General features: G+C 41.1%; 1 non-coding gene across 1 annotated transcript; it reads left to right on the top strand.

Annotated features, from left to right (window-relative positions):
• The first annotated feature begins 2,733 nt into the window (after positions 1–2,733).
• LOC112753546 (small nucleolar RNA R71) lies at positions 2,734–2,841 on the top strand. Its single transcript, XR_003177930.1, has one exon. It is a non-coding gene; the product is annotated as a small nucleolar RNA R71 (small nucleolar RNA).
• The last annotated feature ends 12,675 nt before the right edge of the window (positions 2,842–15,516 follow it).

The following is a 15,516-nucleotide window of genomic DNA, read 5'->3' on the forward strand; positions in this document are numbered from 1 at the left end:
TACCATAAAGTGACATTTCTCAAAATTTAATACAAGGTTTGTACTGACACATCTATCTAATACTCTAGATAATCCATCTAAGCAAAGGCTAAAGGAATCTCCATATACACTAAAATCATCCATAAAAATCTCCATATAGTCCTCAATAAGATTAGAGAAAAGACTCATTATGCACCTCTGAAAAGTAGCTGGTGCATTGCATAAGCCAAAGGACATTCTCTTGTAAGCATAAGTCCCAAAAAGACATGTAAAAGTGGTCTTTTCCTGATCCTCATGAGCTATATGAATTTGGAAATAACCTGTATACCCATCTTAAAAACAATAATGTGGTTTACTTGACAGGCGATCCAGCATTTGATCAATGAATGGAAGAGGATAGTGATCCTTGCGGGTTGCTTGGTTGAGGCGTCTGTAGTCAATGCAGACCCTCCAGGCATTCTGAACTCTGGTTGTCAGGAGCTCTCCATGCTCATTCTTTACTGTAGTGACTCCAGACTTCTTTGGCACCACTTGTACTGGGCTCACCCATTCACTGTCTGAGATGGGATAGATGATATCTGCCTCTAGTAGTCTGGTCACCTCCTTTTTGACAACCTCTAAGATAGTGGGATTCAGTCTTCTCTGGGGTTGACGGACAGGTCTTGCTCCCACTTCTAAAAATATTCTATGCTCACAGACTTGATGGTTAATGCCTACTATGTCTGCCAAACTCCAACCAATTGCCTTCTTGTGCCTCCTCAGCACACTAAGTAACTGCTCTTCTTGTTGAGAAGTAAGTTCCCTTGCAATGATAACTGGAAACCTCTGCCCGTCTTCAAGGTAAGCATATTTGAGGTGTGGAGGAAGGGGTTTTAATTCTAACTTCTGATCATGGTCAGGCTCTGGGTTGTCTGGAGCTGGTAACAATGGCAAAGCACTGTCATTGTCCTCTGAGAATGTCCCCACACTTGGACCTTGTCCTGTGTGCTTCTCTTCAAATTCCTCCTGATGGACTTCAGCTACGGTTTCATCTATAATGTCACACTTGAGGATAGAGTGATCCTCCGGAGGATGCTTCATAACTCCATTCAGATTGAAGATCACTATTTGGCCATCTATTTCAAAAGAGTATGTTCCTGAAAAAGCATCTAATTTAAACTTTGAGGTTTTCAAGAATGGCCTTCCGAGTAGGATTGATGATGGCGTGTCTGAGTTATTTTGGGGCATTTCCAGGATATAAAAATCAGTGTAATAATGCTTTTATATGCTAACACAGAATGAGCTGCCGACCTTTTTAAGGGGGGAAGCCTCAAAATATCATATATAGACAAAGGCATTATACTCACATATGCTCCTAAATCACACATGCAATCAGAAAATACTACACCACCAATAGTACAATTAACCATACAAGGACCTGGGTCACTACACTTTTCAAGTAAACCACCCATTAAAGCAGATATAGAACTCCCTAAAGGAATAGTTTCTAATTCATTAATTTTGTCCTTATGTATACATAAATCTTTTAGAAACTTTGCATACTTAGGTACCTGTTGAATAACATCAAATAGAGGAACGGTTACCTCAACCTTTTTAAATATCTCTACCATTTTTGGATCAGGTTCCAGCTGCTTCCTAGGCTTCCTTTCAAGTCGTGGAAATGGAATAGGAGTGGTGTCTTCTGCAGTGTCTGTGCCTTTTGATGCTTCCTCCTGTGGTTGAACTTCTTTTTTTTCAGCTATGTCCTGTATGTCATCTTCCTCTTCAACATCTTCTATTTCCACTACCTCTTCAGCTGAGGTGTGTTCTGGTGGGCTTGGCTCCTCCTGTTTCCTCTCCTGCAGTGTGGTTTCGGACCTTAGGGTGATGGCATTAATACCACCCTTGGGATTGGGTAATGGTTGAGAGGGAATTCCACTGGAGCTCAAAGGTTGGTTATTGGAGTTATTCATTGATCCAATCTGGGAGACAAGAGCTTGCAAAGTAACGTTCAGACCATTCAGAGTGGCATTAATGTTATTTTCTATGGTCTGTTGTCTCCGATCAATAGAGTGTAGTAAGTCACCATTTGCAGAAGAAGAACGATAGGTAATTTGAGAGGTCTGCTGTTGGGTATTCTGTGGTCCTTGGGATTGCCTCAAGTGAGGTGCTCTGTAAGGCTGGTACTGGTTCTACTTCCTGTTGTTCTTATTATTCCACCTCTAATTTCCCTGATTATCTCTGCCTCCTCTGTTGTTATTGTCCCTCCAATTCTGGTTAGAATTGTCTTGCCATCTATGGTTGTAATTACCACTTTGATTGTACCCTTGGTTGAGGCGGTCATAGAAGTTATGAGTGGCTGCCACGGTGTTGTCTTCCTGCTGGAGCTGCGGACACTCATCAGTAAAATGGCTATAATCTGCACAGACTCTACAAACTCTTTGTGGACTAACTATTGGTTTTGCTGTGGAGGAGAAGGTTGAGCTTGCTGAACTTGTTGTTGGTTCAATTGCATCTGCTTCAGCAAGTTGGTCATTTCACAGATACTCTGAGTTAAAGCAGCAACTTTTTGCTAGAGGATACTTCTGCAACGGCTTTTGCACGGCCTTATTTCTGCCTGTGATTCCTAGTAGATTCAGCTAAGTCGCTGATCAACTGCCCTGCCTCATTAGTGGTCTTGTACTTTTTCATAGACCCATTGCTAGCACTTTCCAATGTGGTCTTATCTTGGGGCTTCATGCCCTGTGTGACGTAGCCGAGTAACACTATCTTGTCAATCATATGGTGGGGGAAAGCTTCCAGAAGATTATTGAAGCGCTCCCAGTACTCATAGAGAGTTTCAGAATCATCCTGAACAATCATGGAAATGTCTTTCCTCAGTTTATCAGTAACTTCAGCTGGAAAGAACTTTTCCAAAAATTCTCTTCTGAGTGTATCCCAGTTGGATACAGTTGCAGCGGGTTGAGTGTAGTCCCACTCTCTTGCCTTTCCCTCAAGATAAAATGGGAAGGCTTTCAGTAAAATTGAAGTTTCATCTGCACCATCACGCCTGACAGTAGAACAGGCTGCTTGAAAATCTCTCAGGTGTTTGATAGGCTCTTGAGCAGGTAAGCCATGAAACTTGGGCATCAAATTGAGCAGTGCGGTCTTTATTTCAAAGTCTGTAGCCATCGCTGGATGATGCGCTTGAAACGGTTGCATTGTAAAATTAGGGGCTCCAGCCTCCTGGATAGTAACTCTCCTAGGTGCTGCCATGTCACCTATACGTAAATCAACCGAATCAGTAGAACGGGGGCTGGTTTCTTCCTCAAATGACGTTTCAGATCCGCCCTCAGAGAGGACTAACCGATGCCGAGCTTGCCTTATTTGTGAAATAGTTCTTTCAATCTCAGGATCGAATACTGGCATGCTTGGATCAGGAAGTGAATGCGTCATCTAGCGAAAGAAACAAGCAGTTCATAGTAGCAAAATAAAATAAAATGCAAATAAATAAAATCCAATCAATAACTTTAGCACTCTATTGCAACTCCCCGGCAACGGTGCCAAAAATTGATGGTGGCAGAAATTGGCGAGTTAAGAATTGTTATAAGATATGCGTTGCAAGTATAGTTCTCAACCAAACAAAAATCCGCTTATCAATTTAAAAAGGGTGTCACAGAAATTAAAGTCAAAATACTGGGAGTATGAATCCCAAGTCGTCTCCCAACGAGTTGCAGGAAAGTGTGCTATTTTATTAATCAGATGGTTTTCAAAAAAGATTTGAGTTGAATGACAGGAAATTAAATCAGAGAATTAATGTAATTTAAATAAAAGCCTTGACTGGGAGTAGATTAGTTGGAAGCCCTATTCTTGTTGCAATACTTTCAAGATTAATTGATAATTGGGGGTTGTTCTGTTTAGCTATCCCTTACTAGGTAAGGGAAAGTCAAACAAGTTGGAATGCTGTTTCTATTCACAAGTCCCAGTCCGCTTACTTGGAAGGAATAGCGTTAGTGATTAGAGAGCAATGCAAAAATAAACCCAATTACAATTTCTCCCTTGAGCACTCCAACTCAAGGATTCCTTTCAATCAACTCCCCATCAAGTTAGGGAATTACTCGCTCATTGTGAATGTGGAATTCATAACATAGGAAAGAGAAATAAAGGAAGACATGAAAAATAAAACTCAAAGGAATTAATTAAAAATAAAAATAAGTCTTGTATTAATAAATTCTCAAATAATCCAACAGTAAGATTGAAATAAATTAAAGGACATGGAAGAGTAAAGCCAAGTAAAGAAAACGAATTAGAATGACGAATTCTTGATGAGGTAATAACTCTTCTCAAATCCCAATGCAAAAATCAATGAAAATAATAAATCCTAAGAACTATGAATGTGTAGAGAGAAAAAAAACCTAGAGGAGAGGAAAACTAGATCTGAAAAACTAAAACTATCTAGAATGAATGTTGTTGTTGGTTTCTGCATGTTCTCTGGCTCTAGTCTGCTTTTCTGAGCCAAAAACTGGGTCAAAATAGGGCCCGAAATCGCCCCCAGTGATTCTGCAGATTATGCAGATCGCGCACGTCACGCGATCGCGTCATTCGGCGTTTTACTTCTCCACGCGGACGCGTCGTCCATGCCTCCGCGTCAGTCGTGCTATTCCATGCCGCGCGGTCGCATCATCCATGCGGCCGCGTCACTGCGATTTCCTCTCTTTCGCGCGGTCGCTTGAGCCATGCGGCCGCGTCACTTCTCGCTGGTCATCTCCTTAATTTCTTGTGTTCCTTCTATTTTTTGCAAGCTTCCTTTCCAATCTCCAACTCATTCGTGCCCTATAAAGCCTGAAACACTTAACACACAGATCACGACATTGAATGGAATAAAGAAGAATTAAAATATATAATTAAAAGTATCTAGGAAGCAAATTTTCAATCATGTAATAACTTTAGGAAGGGAATATAAATGCATGCTAATTTAATGAATAAGTGGATAAAGATCATGATAAAACCACACAATTAAACACAATATAAACCATAAAATAGTGGTTTATTAGTGTTGCTTCTAAAATAGTGGTTTATCAGAAAAGGGACAGAAAACCAAGTGGCTGATCATCTATCCTGGATAGAACCAGTAGAAGGGGCGTCCTTTCCCTCTATTGAGATCTCTGAAACCTTTCCGGATGAGCATTTGTTTGCCATTCAGGAAACACCATGGTTTGCAGACATTGTAAACTATAAAGCTGCAAGATTCATACCTAAGTAGTACAGCAGGCAACAAAAGAAAAAATTAATTACTGATGCAAAGTACTACTTGTGGGATGAACCCTATCTCTTTAAGATATGTGCAGACGGAATAATCCATAGGTGTGTGCCTAGAGAAGAAGCACAGAAGATCTTATGGCATTGCCATGGGTCACAATATGGAGGCCATTTCGGAGGTGAGCGAACAGCCACCAAGGTCCTCCAATGTGGCTTCTACTGGCCTACCCTCTATAGAGATTCTCGAGAGTTTGTACGTAACTTTGATAGTTGCCAGAGAGCTGGTAATCTGCCTCATGGTTACGCCATGCCTCAACAAGGAATCTTGGAGATTGAGTTGTTTGATGTATGGGGTATCGACTTCATGGGGCCTTTCCCACCATCATACTCAAACACTTATATTCTGGTGGCAGTCGACTATGTATCCAAATGGGTAGAGGCCGTTGCCACACCCACTAATGATACTAAGACAGTGCTGAAGTTCCTCCAGAAACATATCTTCAGCAGATTTGGTGTCCCTAGAGCACTAATCAGTGATGGGGGCACTCACTTCTTCAACAAACAGCTTTACTCTGCTATGGTCCGGTATGGAATTAGCCACAAGGTGGCAACTCCATATCATCCACAGACAAATGAACAAGCTGAAGTCTCTAATAGAGAACTAAAAAGAATCCTCGAATGGACTGTAAGTACCCGTAGAAAGGATTGGGCGAGAAGCTTAGATGATGCTCTGTGGGCTTACAGAACAGCATTCAAGACTCCTATAGGGACCTCTCCATACCAGCTTGTGTATGGTAAGGCCTGTCATCTGCCCGTGGAACTGGAGCATAAGGCCTACTGGGCAACCAGATTCCTAAACTTTGATGCCAAATTAGCTGGAGAAAAAAGATTACTCCAGCTGAATGAGCTAGAGGAATTCAGACTCACGGCTTTCAAAAATGCCAAGCTTTACAAAGAGAAAGCAAAAAAGTGGCATGATAGAAAGCTGTCATCTAGAGTGTTTGAACTAGGACAGAAGGTTCTGTTGTTTAACTCTAGGCTCAGGCTATTCCCCGGGAACTGAAATCCCGGTGGAGGGGACCATATGTGATTACAAATGTGTCACCATATGGCTTTGTAGAGCTTCAAGACATTGATTCTAATAAGAATTTCATTGTTAATGGACAGGGAATCAAGTATTATCTTGAAGGCAATGTTGAGCAAGAGTGCTCAAGGCTGAGGTTAGATTAAAAGCTCAGCAAGGTCCAGCTAAAGACAATAAAGAAGCGCTTGCTGGGAGGCAACCCAGCCATTGGCAAAACTTTTTTTTCTATTTATTTTTAATTATACAAGTTTAATATAAATAATCTTCAAGGTAAAGAATCAATTGCATAAGTTCACAGGGGTGCAGAAGGATTCAGAATACAAAACAGGGAAAAGGAGCTCACTGGCAAAAAAACGCCAATAAGAGGTATATTTGGGCGTTAAACGCCCAAAAGAAGCATCTACTAGGCGTTTAACACCAGTAATGATACCTTTATGGGCATTAAATGCCAGAATGGGTACCATTCTGGGCGTTTAACGCCATACTTGCAGCATCCTGGGCGTTCAGAAAAACGCCCAGTGACGAAAGATTTCTGGCGTTTAACGCCAGCCAAAAGCAACAGCTGGGCGTTAAACGCCCAAAAGAGGCTACAGATGGGCGTTAAACGCCCAAAACAAGCAGTAGTTGGGCGTTTAACGCCAGGATTGTGGAGGGGAGGAAGTTTTTGTTCCTAACTTGAATTTTTTTCAAAATTTCATATTTCAATCCATTTTTCTTGCATAAACATGTTCCCATATTTTCATTGTTCAAACTTTTTTCCAAAAATTTTAAAAATATCTTAATCCTAAAATTAAATCTTTCTCAATTCTTCTTCAACCTCTTCTCAAATCTTTCTCAAAACAAATCTATCTTTTTCAAATTTTTTTCAAACTCATCAATATCTTTTTCAAATCTTCACAATATTTTTAAAAAATAAATCTATCTTTTTCAAATATCTTACATATCTTTTTAATTTTAAATTACATCTTTCCCTATCATACTTATTTTTTCCAAATCACATTTTCTATCATATCTTTTTCAAAAATTTTCGAAAACCCACCCCCTTCCCTTTAAATCCTCGTTTGGCCCCCCTCTCCTCCACAATTCGAACTTGGCTCTCCCTCTATCCCTCTCTTTTCCTTTTTTTTGCTTGAGGACAAGCAAACCTCTAAGTTTGGTGTGTTTATCCATGATCACTAAGCCAATACCCACCAAGATCATGGCTCCTAAGGGAAAACAAACCACCTCAAGAGGCAAGAAAGAGAATATTCCAAAACCACTTTGGAATCAAGGGAAGTTCTTAACCAAAGAACATTCAGACCATTACTACAAAATAATGGGTCTAAGGTCAGTGATCCCGGAAGTTAAATTCGATTTGAAAGAAGACGAATATCCAAAGATCCAAGAGCAAATTTGAAACAGGAGCTGGGAAATCATAGCTAATCCTGAGACAAAGGTGGGAAGAAACATGGTTCAGGAATTCTACTCTAATCTGTGGCAGACAGACAGGCAGAGAATAGCTGGAACCGCATTCTATGACTATCGAACTCTGGTTAGAGGGAAGATTGTTCACACCCACCCTGACAAAATAAGGGAGATCCTCAAGCTGCCTCAACTGCAAGATGACCCGGACTCCTTTAATAGGAGAATGATGAGACCAAACAAGAGCTTGGACAAAATTCTAGAGGACATACGCCTCCCTGGAGCCAAATAGACAACCAACACAACGGGTATCCCAAACCAACTCAAGAGAGGAGATCTCAAACTAGTCGCCAGAGGCTGGCTGGACTTCATTGGGTGTTCTATACTGCCCACTAGCAACCGCTCTGAAGTCACCATCATAAGAGCAGTGATGATTCATTGCATTATGTTGGAAAAAGAAGTGGAAGTTCATCAGCTAATTTCTTGTGACCTTTACACAATTGCAAACAAGAACTCCAAAGATGCCAAATTGGCTTATCCAAGCTTAATCTCTCTGCTATGTAAAGATGCTGGGGTAAAAATAGGAGTAGATGAGTATATCCCAGTTGAGCAACCAATCACCAAAAAGTCAATAGAAGGACAAGTGCAGGACGACCCCATCAAGAGGAGAGAACAGGAGTTCCTCCCGGAAATTCCTCAATTTGAATACTGGGGACACCTAGAAGCATCTATCACCAAGTTACAAGAAGCTATGGATCAACTGAAGGAAGAACAGCAAAATTAAAACAGCATGCTCTGCATACTGCTTAGGGAACAAGAAGAGCAAGGGCGCAAACTTAAGGAACTAAAGCGCCAGAAGCTATCTCTTGAAGGACCAAGCACCCCACAGACTAAAGAGGCATCTACCTTCCAAAATAAAGGTTGTTGAGTCCTAACTCTGTGAAAACCTTTTATCTATTTTAAAAGTACATAAGTATTAGAATTAGAGTCATCTGTCTTTATATCTTTAATGTCCTTTCTTTTATTACTAATTGTCTGCTTTTCATGCCTATTTTACATTATTTCTATTAAATAATAAATAAAGATTAGAGTCTATGCCTTAAAGTTATGAATGTCCTATGAATCCATCACCTTAATTACAAAAGAACAAGAAGTACATGATTTCGAATTCATCCTTGAAATTAGTTTAATTATTTTGATGTGGTGACAATACTTTTTGTTCTCTGAATGAATGCATGAACAGTACATATGTCTTTTGAAGAATAATGAAAACGGAGAAATATTATTTGATCATTTGAAAAATCATAAAATTGATTCTTGAAGCAAGAAAAAGCAGTGAATAAACAAGGCTTGAAAAAAAAAAAGAGAGAGAAAGAAAAGAAAAAGCAAGCAGAAAAAGCCAATAGCCCTTAAAACCAAAAGGCAAGGGTAATAAAAAGGATCCAAGGCTTTGAGAATCAGTGGATAGGAGGGCCCAAAGGAAGAAAATTCTGGCCTAAGTGGCTAAACCAAGCTGTCCCTAACCATGTGCTTGTTGCGTGAAGGTGTCAAGTTAAAAGCTTGAGACTGAGCGGTTAAAGTCGAGGTCCAAAGCAAAAACAGTGTGTGATTAAGAACCCTGGACACCTCTAATTGGAGACTTTAGCAAAGCTGAGTCACAATCTAAAAAGGTTCACCCAATTATGTGTCTGTGGCATTTATGTATTCGGTGGTAATACTGGAAAACAAAGTGCTTAGGGCCACGGCCAAGACTCATAAAGTAGCTGTGTTCAAGAATCAATATACTGAACTAGGAAAATCAATAACACTATCTGAATTCTGAGTTCCTATAGATGCCAATCATTCTGAACTTCAAGGGATAAAGTGAGATGCCAAAACTGTTCAGAGGCAAAAAGCTACTAGTCCGCTCATTTAATTGGAGCTAAGTTTCATTGATATTTTGGAGTTTATGGTATATTCTCTTCTTTTATCCTATTTGATTTTCAGTTGCTTGGGGATAAGCAACAATTTAAGTTTAGTGTTGTGATGAGCGGATAATTTATACGCTTTTTGGCATTGCTTTTAGGTAGTTTTTAGTATGATTTAGTTAAGTTTTTACTATATTCTTATTATTTTTTATTCAAAATTCACATTTTTGGACTTTACTATGAGTTTGTGTATTTTTCTGTGATTTCAGGTATTTTCTGGCTGAAATTGAGGGACCTAAGCAAAATCTGATTCAGAGGCTGAAAAAGGACTACAGATGCTGTTGGATTCTGACCTCCCTGCACTCGAGATGGATTTTCTGGAGCTACAGAGACCCAAATGGCACGCTCTTAATTGCGTTGGAAACGACGTAAACGGGTGTTCAACGCCAGTTCCATGTTACATTCTGGCGTTAAACGCCAGAAACAGGTTACAAGTTGGAGTTAAACACCCAAAACAGGCTACAACCTGGCGTTTACCTCCAGAAACAGCCTAGGCACGTGTAAAGCTCAAGTCTCAGCCCCAGCACACACCAAGTGGGCCCCGGAAGTGGATTTCTGCACTATCTATCGTAGTTTACTCATTTTCTGTAAACCTAGGGTACTAGTTTAGTATTTAAACAACTTTTAGAGATTTATTATGTATCTCATAACATTTTTACACGTTTCACATTGTATTTCTGATGGCATGAGTCTCTGAACCCCATGATTGGGGGTGAGGAGCTCTGCTGTGTTTCGATGAATTAAAGCAATTACTACTGTTTTTCATTCAATCACGCTTGTTTCTATTCTAAGATATTCACTCGCACTTCACCCTGATGAATGTGATGATCCGTGACACTCATCATCATTCTCACCTATGAACGTGTGCCTGACAACCACCTCCGTTCTATCTGCACCAGCTTGAGTGTGTATCTCTTAGCCTCCTGGTTCATGATTAGAATCTTCATGGTATAGGCTAGAATTATTGGCGGCCATTCCTGAGATCGGAAAGTCTAAACCTTTTCTGTGCTATTCCGAGTAGGATCTCGGAAGGGATAACTGTGACGTGCTTCAAACTCGCGAGTGTTGGGCATAGTGACAGATGCAAAAGAATCAATTGATTCTATTCCAACATGAGTGAGAACCGACATATGATTAGCCATGTGGTGACATCGTATTTAGACCATTTTCAATGAGAGGATGAATGGTAGCCATTGACAACGGTGATCCACCAACATACAGCTTGCCATGGAAGGAGATCTGCATGCGTGAAGAAGAAGACAGTAAGAAAATAGAGATACAGAAGACAGAGCATCTCCAAAATCTCAATCTGTTTTCCACTACTGCATAACAAGTAACCTTTATTTCATGTTATTTAGTTTTCATAAACAAAAGTAATTTTTATTTTTAATCTCCTGACTAAGATTTACAAGATAACCATAGATTGCTTCAAGCCAACAATCTCCGTGGGATCAACCTTTACTCACGTAATGTATTACTTGGACGACCCAGTGCACTTGCTGGTTAGTGGTACGAGTTGTGAAAAGTGTGATTTACAATTCGTGCACCACCTACAGAGATAAGGGCAGTTCCCTTGAGGATAAGATGACCTCACCAAAAGATAAGATAAGATAACTATCTTATCTTCAGAAAGGTCACTCCTCATCATTATAAATACACTGAAGCACCCAGGTATAACTCATACTCTGATTCTACTAAAAACCTACTTAATACCCTTGCTAACTTAAGCATCGGAGTCCCTTGCAGGTACCACCACCCTCCAGTGACGAAGGATCAGCATCACCGACAAGTCTAACAAATCGGACACGGCGGCTCCGGCCACCACCCACAAGTCGGACACATCATCACCGACTAGTACGGAGGATCTTGTCCGAGATTGATCTACAGTTTCAGGTAACCCTCGGAGCACTTCTCTTTTTACATGCTTTATTTGTCGTCATTCTCATCACTTTCATCCTTGCATGCTTTCCTTTTGTGCAAAGTTTCGATTTTGTTGAACTTCTTTGAAAAAGGCTGAAACTTTCTTTGGTGATTCCTATGTGCTCTTGTTTTTTGATAGTTACCGTCCTTTTATCTTTGTTGTTTGTATGAAGAAATGCTGGTACTTAGGTTGAAACTCCTTGTATTCTCTTTTGTTTTAGAGGGTTAGGGATCTGATTTTTGCGTCATTTTTCTTTTCTGGGTGCTGCTCCATTGTTGCCTCTAAAGGGTGCCCCTGGGTTTTTGGTGTTGATCTTCCGTTCTCTGCGAGTCCTGGGGTTCCCTTTTGCTGCCATATCTGACACTTGTTGATTGTTTCTTTGTCATTCTCTTACTGTCCGTGTTGTTTGGTAGTGACCTCTTTTCTTTTTCTTACTGGAGGTGTAATTGCTATATGTCTACCTGTAGGAATATTGTCGAGATGTCCAAAAAAATCTCTGCTGGTATGGCCGACTGGCTGGACTCTATAGTCCTGATGTGTGTTACTGTGACCCATCCGGAGTACTGTGAGAGGCTTAGGAGGTTCCATAGGATTGTAGCAATAGGGACGATGAAAAGAATTATGAGCTGTTATCGCCCGACCCTGAGGAGAGGGTTTGTTTCCCTCCCTTGACTTAGGAAGAACGCCCCTTCTTCTATGCTTATGACTATTTCTTTAGTCAGCTGAATATCACCATCCCTTTTACTGCTTTTGAAACCGACTTCTTATGGACTTGTAATGTGGCCCCTTCCCAGCTTCATCCGAACTCTTGGGCTTTCATTAAGATTTTTCATCTGTTGTGACAAGAGCTGGGTGTTCGACCTACCATATCTCTCTTCCTTTACCTGTTTGTGTTGACCAAGCTTGGAGTAGCCAAGAAAAGGCTTCTTGGATCTCATTCCGAGATACCCAGGGAAAAAAGGTGTTTCTATGTTTGATGAGACTTTTTGGGATTTTAAGAACTATTACTTTAAGGCCCGAGCTGTCGAGAATGCCCGACCTTTTCTTTTAGATAAGAATGATGAGCCAACCTTTCCCTTATGTTGGCAAAAAGATATAGTAGCTCCCAAGTATTCTTGGGAGAGTTTGGATGAAGTAGAACAAGCCTTTGTGGGTGTTCTAGAGGAGCACTGGGGGGAACCTCCTCATTTAGACACAAAGGGATTTCTAGGAGATCCCTCCCTCCTCTGTGCCGAATTAGGTAGTGTTCCGACTTCTTCCAGATAGTTTTCTTCTATTGTTTTCCTTTCTATTATTGTAACTTGTTTTCCTGGCTTCTTTTTCAGAGATGGTGAAGTCTTCAGACTCCATGAAGGCTTACGGAGGGCCAAAAGGCAACAGCTGCCCAAAAGTTGACAGAAAAGATCTCGGGGGAAGGGTCTTCTCAAGTGTCCCGGAAGAAGCCGACTTCTAACTCTCAGGGCCCGAGAAAGATCATACCGACCCCTAGAGTTCAAGTTGTTCCATCTGATCTGTCTCAGGCGACTTCTGGCCATGCCTCCTCTCCTAATGCTGCTAATCTGCCTCCTAAGTGCCAAAAAACTGTTGGATGTATATCTTGATGACAAAGAATATGATGGTGTGGCCTTTGCGACTGAATTGATTGTTCCCATGGTGTGGCTAAGTTGGAGATTGATGTGGAGAAAGAGAAGGAGCGTGATACTAGTGCAGAGGCAGCTGCTAACTTGGCTGAGAAGGCTGCAAAAGAGTATAAGGAGAGCTATACCCGGACCTAAGGCGAGTTACTAGAAACTAAGGAGAGGCTTCAATCTGCCCAAGATGATTATGCCGAGCTTCAGGGGTACATGCTGAATAGTATGACTGATATGTTTGAGATTTTGAAGGCTCAGGTCCGAGTTATTGCTCCCGATGCCGATCTCTCCTTGTTCAGCATGGATAATGTGGTGGAGGATGGCAAGATTGTGCCTACCCCTGACGATGATGATGTGGGTCCTCCTCTTGTGCCACCAGCCAAAGCCTTGGCAGCTTCAGCTTCTTCCATTCCTTCAGAGGTCGACCCTCCAGAGTTTGAGCTTGATGTGCAGATTCTGAATGGGCCGGATGGACTTGTTAATGCTACCCCGATCTCGACTATGCCTCATTCTCCCCCTGCAAGGATGTTGCTACTGGGGGCGAATTTGGATCCCCTATGACTTTTTATGATTGTGTACTGTTATAGTCTGACTTTTGGACTTTGAACTTGTTTATGTTTTTGTAGTTGACTCTTTTGACATTTGGTTGCTTCTCAGCAATTTTTTTTTGAAAAACAAACACTTTAAACTATGGGGCTGCCTTTTAGGTGACTGATGAGCGGATAATTTATACGCTTTTTGGCATTGTTTTTAGTATGTTTTTAGTAGGATCTAGTTACTTTTAGGGATGTTTTCATTAGTTTTTATGTTAAATTCACATTTCTGGACTTTACTATGAGTTTGTGTGTTTTTCTGTGATTTCAGGTATTTTCTGGCTGAAATTGAGGGACTTAAGCAAAAATCAGATTCAGAGGTTGAAAAAGGACTGCTGATGCTGTTGGATTCTGACCTCCCTGCACTCAAAGTGGATTTTCTGGAGCTACAGAACTCGAAATGGCGCGCTTCCAATTGCGTTGGAAAGTACACATCCAGGGCTTTCCAGCAATATATAATAGTCCATACTTTGGCCAAGAATTGACGACGTAAACTGGCGATCCACGTCAGCCTTCTGCCCAAATCTGGCGTCCAGCGCCAGAAAAGGATCCAAAACCAGAGTTGAACGCCCAAACTGGCACAGAAACTGGCGTTCAACTCCACAAATGGCCTCTGCACGTGCTACACTCAGCTCAGCCCAAACACACACCAAGTGGGCCCCGGAAGTGATTTATGCATCAATACTTACTCATGTAAACCCTAGTGACTAGTTTATTATAAATAGGACCTCTTACTATTGTATTAGGCATCCTGGATTGTATTTGGATCTGTGATCACGTTTGGGGGCTGGCCATCTCGGCCATGCCTGGACCTTCACTTATGTATTTTAACGGTAGAGTTTCTACACTCCATAGATTAAGGTGTGGAGCTCTGCTGTTCCTCAAAGATTAATGCAAAGTACTACTGTTTTCTATTCAATTCTTCTTATTTCGCTTCTAAGATATCCATTCGCACCCAAGAACGTGATGAAGGTGATGATTATTGTGACGCTCATCATCCTTCTCCCTTATGAACGCGTGCCTGACAAACACTTCTGTTCTACATGAATTAAGCTAGAATGATGTCTCTTAGATCTCCTAACCAGAATCTTCGTGGCGTAAGCTAGAATGATGGCGGCATTCAAGAGAATCCGAAGGTCTAAACCTTGTCTGTGGTATTCTGAGTAGGATTCTATGATTGAATGACTGTGACGAGCTTCAAACTTGCGAGTGTTGGGCGTTAGTGACAGACGCAAAAGGAGGGTGAATCCTATTCCAGCATGATCGAGAACCGACAAATGAATAGCCGTGCCGTGACAGGGTGCGTGAGCATATTATTCACTGAGAGGAAGGGATGTAGCCACTGACAACGGTGATGCCCTTGCATAAAGCCAGCCATGGAAAGGAGTAAGACTGATTGGATGAAGATAGCAGGAAAGCAGAGGTTCAGAGGAACGAAAAGCATCTTCATTCGCTCATCTGAAATTCCTACCAATGATTTACATAAGTATCTCTACCCTATTTTATTATATAAATTCGAAAACACCATTGTCACTTTATATCTGCCTAACTGAGATTTACAAGGTGACCATAGCTTGCTTCATACCAACAATCTCCGTGGGATTCGACCCTTACTCACGTAAGGTATTACTTGGACGACCCAGTGCACTTGCTGGTTAGTTGTATCGAAGTTGTGACAATTATGAATTAAGATTAGAGCACCAAGCTTTGGAGCCATTACCAG

Source organism: Arachis hypogaea, chromosome 15, assembly GCF_003086295.3.
Source record: "Arachis hypogaea cultivar Tifrunner chromosome 15, arahy.Tifrunner.gnm2.J5K5, whole genome shotgun sequence".
Lineage (NCBI taxonomy): Eukaryota > Viridiplantae > Streptophyta > Magnoliopsida > Fabales > Fabaceae > Arachis > Arachis hypogaea.